A 4,759-nucleotide genomic window follows, 5' to 3' on the forward strand; every position below is an offset into this window, starting at 1 on the left:
AACACTTGGACTCAAGTGATCCTCTTGCCTCAGCCTCCGGAGTAGCTGAGACAATAGGTACTGGCCACCACACCCAGCTAATGTTGTTTTTTGTTTTTGTTTTTGTTTTTTTGCAGCTTTTGGCCTGTCGGGTTTGAACCTGCCACCTCTGGTATATGGGGCCGGCGCCCTACTCCTTTGAGCCACAGGTGCTGCCCCCCAGCTAATCTTTTTTTTTTTCTTGAGACAAATTCTCAGTCTGTTGCCCACACTGGAGTGCCATGGCATCAGCATAGTTCACAATAACCTCAAACTCCTGCATTCAAGGGATCTTTCTGCCCCAGCCTCTGGAGTAGCTGGAGCTGGAGGTGTCTGCCACCCCACCCTGCCTAATTTTTCTATTTTTGGTCGATCTTGCTCTTGCTCAGGCTGGCCTTGAACTCCTGAGCTCCAGCAGTCCTCCCCACTCAGCCTCCAAGAGTGCTAAGATTACAAGCTGTTGCCGGGTCTCCCACAGATCCACAGGCTATGTCTGATAAACATTTTAACATCATAAGTATCAGGTAAATACACAGATTCTTTTATTGCTTGCTTTTTCCATTTCCACATTTCAAGCCCTCTTGTCATCCAGAAAGCCAGGACCTGGAGTTCTCTAGGATGGCCATTTGGGGAGGACGAGGGGACACCCCTAAATTTAGCACTTTTTACATCTATTGTATAAGTGGGGTTTTCATGTTTTATTTATTTATTTATTTATTTTGGACAGAATCTCACTCTGTCACCCTGGGTAAAGTGCTATGGCATCATAGCTCACAGCAACCTCAAACTTTTGGGCTCAAGTGATCCTTTTGCTTCAGCCTTCCAAGTAGCTGGGACTACAGGTGCCCAGCACGGTGCCTGGCTATTTTTAGAGTCAGGGTTGCATTCTTGCTTAGGCTAGTCTCAAACTCCTGAGCTCTGACAATCCACCCGCCTCAGCCTCCCAGAATGCTAGGATTACAGGTGTGAACCACTGCACCAAGCCACGTTTCCTTTTTAAAAGTCTGAGGATTCTGGGGGCGGCACCTGTGGCTCAAAGGAGTAGGGCACTGGCCCCATATGCTGGACGTGGAGGGTTCAAACCCAGCCCCCGGCCAAAAACTGCAAAGAAAAAAAATAAAAGTTTGTGGATTCTGCAGACATAAAAAGCAGTTTGAAAATTGGCAGTTTTTAGCCTCTAAAATCTGGGTGTGGCAAGAGGTCATAGACCCCAGGTCTGTGGAGGCTCATCCTTCCAAATTGCTTTTTTTTCCTCTAAGAAAGAAATAGCCCTAAAATATTCTAGGCTTTGTCTCCTCCTGGAAAACAGAGTGGGAGGTAAAGTTGAGGATTTTCTGATGTATCAAGACTTCCCATGTGGGCTAAGGGTGGTGGCTCATGCCTGTAATCCAAACGCTCTGGGAGACTGAGGTGGGTGGATCACTTGAGCTCAGGAGTTTAAGACCAGCCTGAGCAAGAGCAAGACCCTGTCTTACTAAAAATAGAAAACTAGCTGGGGCCGGGCAAGGTGGCTCACGCCTGTAGTCCTAGCACTGGGGAGGCCAAAGTGGTGGATTGCCTGAGCTCACGGGCTTGAGACCAGCCTGAGCCAGAGCGAGACTTTGTCTCTAAAAATAGCTGGGAATTATGGCGGATGCCTGTAGTTCCAGCTACTCGGGAAGCTAAGGCAAAAGGATCACTTGAGTCCAAGATTTTGAGGTCGTTGTGAGCTATGATGCCATGGCACTCTACTAAGGGTGACAAAGTAAGACTCGGTCTCAAAAAAAAAAAAAGGAAATAAAAAGAAAGAAAAACTAGGGCATTATGGTGGGCACCTATAATCCCAGCTACTCGGGAGGCTGAGGCAAGAGGATTGCTTGAACCTAAGAGTTTGAGGTTGCTGTGAGCTATGATGACACCAGGATACTCTACCCAGGCAACAGAGTGAGACTCTGTCTCAAAAAAAAGAAAGAAAGAAAAGACTTCCCATCCAGCTTGCTTTCCTCAAACCTGAGCCATAGCTCGAGTGGCCAGTGATTAGGCCGCCTGCCTTGTCTGTAGAAGAGCAGCACCAAGTTGCCTGGCACCTGGCATGGAAAGACAGGAGCTTTCAGCACCTGTATTTGCTGGTGACCATTAACTAATCATTTTACCCTTCAGAACCTTCATGTCTGATCTGTAAAATGGGCTTGATAATCCATCCTTCAGAGTGTGTTTCATGGACTGAAGGAGATGACGTACACCCAGTGCTTTGATCCTTTATTTTATTTTATTTTATTTTTATTTTTATTTTTTTTAGACGGAGCCTCAAGCTATCTCCCTGGGTAGAGTGCCATGGCATCACGATAGCTCACAGCAACCTCTAACTCCTGGGCTCAAGCGAGTCTCCTGCCTCAGCCTCCCAAGTAGCTGGGACCACAGGCGCCTGCCACAACACCTGGCCATTTTTTGGTTGCAGCCATCATTGTTATTTGGCGGGCTGGGCTGGGGATTCGAACCCGCCACCTTAGGTGTACGTGGCTGGCGCCTTAGCCGCTTGAGCCACAGGCGCCGAGCCAGTGCTTTGATCCTTAAAGTCAGTGAAGACAAGTTGGATGCAGTAGCACGCACCTGTACTCCTAGCACTTTGGGAAGCTGGGTGGAAAGATCCCTCAGCCCAAGAGTTAGAGACCAGCCTGAGCAAGAGCAAAATCCCATCTCTACCCAAAAATACAAAAATTAGCTGGGTTTGGTGGTGTGTTCCTATAGTCCCAGTTACCCAGGAGGCTGAGGCAGGAGGCTTACTGGAGCCCTGGACTTGGAGGTTGCAGTAAGCTATGATGATGCCGCTGCACTCTAGCCCAGGTGAACGTGCAGCCTTTGATATAATGAAGAGCAAGGTACTGTCTTAAAAAAGAAACAAACAAAAAGCAACCAAACAAAAAAGTTGATGAAGGCGAACAAGGAAAAGGGCAAGTTCTTTGGCAGAGTTTCAGGACACGCTTAGCCTTTACTCCGGGACTAGACAAAGAGGTGTCTGGGTGTCAGCTTCCCTACACCCCAACACAATGACCCCGTCCTCTCTGAAGAAAATTCAGTAAAACTCCTAATATGTCTTTCCCCAACTGTTACGGATTGAATTGTGTCCCCTCCAAAAAATATGTTGAAGTCCTAACCGCCAGTATCCCCTAAAGTGACCTTATTTGGAAATAGGGCCATTACAGATAGGACTAGTTAAGATGAGGTCATACTGGGTCCTTCATCCAGTGTGGCTGGTGAGAAGAGAGAATATAGATATGTGAAAGCAGAGACATACGGGGAGAAGACAGCCGTGTGACAATGGAGGACGAGATCGGAGGGACACGTCTGTGCGTATAAGCCAAGGAATGCTAAGAATTACCAGAAACCGGAAAAGGGTCCTCTCTAAGTGCCTTCAGAGGGAGCGTGACCCTGCCCACACGTTAGTCTAGATTTCTGGCCTCCAGAAACTAACAGAGTAAATTGCTGTTGTTTTTAATTCACCTAGTTTGTGGCCCTTTGTTACATGGGGAACAGCAGTGCTCCCACAAAGCTGGCAGACTTTACACTACCCCGGCATCTCTCCTTCACTTTCCATGCCGCAGTTGGACCAAGGATTACGCAAATTAATGCAAGTGCAAACACTTTGTAAAGACTCTGGAGGCATGCTAAGGATGCAAGCTGCCTTTCTTTGCTGGATCTGTTTTCTGAATGTAGCCCAAAGTTTATTTTGGCTAAAACTCAGTGAGCAGGGGAGTCTATCCCATGAGCCACCCCCAAAGTCTTTCAGTAAATTCTCAGACATAGGAATCTCCTGATGGTTTGAAAATGAAAGAAAGATGAGAAGAGAAAAGAAAGAAAGGAAAAGAGGGAAAGGACAGGGAAGGGAAGGAAAAAGAAAGACAAAGGAAGGAAGGGAGGGAGGTAGTGAGGGAGGGAAGGAAGAAGGAAATTTGACTAGTCTGGCTATTACAGCAGGCTGTCTGAAGAAAGGAAGACTTTGGCCCTCAGGTAGATCACCCTGGAAAACTATCCACTATCCACTACACCTGTCAGCAAACATTTGGTATATATGGGACTTGTCACACCCATCGTTATATAATCCACATGCTGCCTGGGGTTTCCTGGGACCTTGAGAGCTGGGTGAAGTTGACATGATCCCTCCTTCTGCTCTCTAGGGAAATCCTAAGTATTCTGAAGCTCTCTGTCCATCTGAAGGGCAGGGATGGGTGTGAGCTTAGTTTTCGTGGTCACCTCTGACCCCAGACTCTTCTTCTGCTCCATGACCATCCTCTCACCCGGGTTGACCAGGATGTGAAACCAGCTACTTTTAGGGGGCAGGGAGATGAAAGGGCTCAGGAAACAAGAGTTCATACATTCATGCTGCCTACTTCAAACCTGACTCTGTATTGGGACACCCAGTCTACCCCATGAGCCACCCCCAAAGGCTTTCAATAAATTCCCAGACACAGGAATCTCCTCCAGAAAGGTTTTTAGCCGCCCTTCTGGCTGGGATGCCTCTGAAATTTGGCAAAGGAGAACTCTAAGGCGCCTGAGGAGACACTAAGATTATACTCAGATGACCAGTTTAATTTACATCTAGTTTTTTTCCTATACACATATAGTCATATTTTTAATGGACTCCTACATAAAAACAAAAATGGAATCTTAGCCGGGCGTTGTGGTGGGCGCCTGTGGTCCCAGCTACTTGGGAGGCGGAGGCAGGAGACTCGCTTGAGCCCAGGAGTTGGAGGTTGCTGTGAGC

The sequence above is a fragment of the Otolemur garnettii genome, unplaced genomic scaffold (assembly GCF_000181295.1).
Source record: "Otolemur garnettii isolate 467f Iridium unplaced genomic scaffold, OtoGar3 scaffold00058, whole genome shotgun sequence".
In the NCBI taxonomy this organism is placed as follows: Eukaryota; Metazoa; Chordata; class Mammalia; order Primates; family Galagidae; genus Otolemur; species Otolemur garnettii.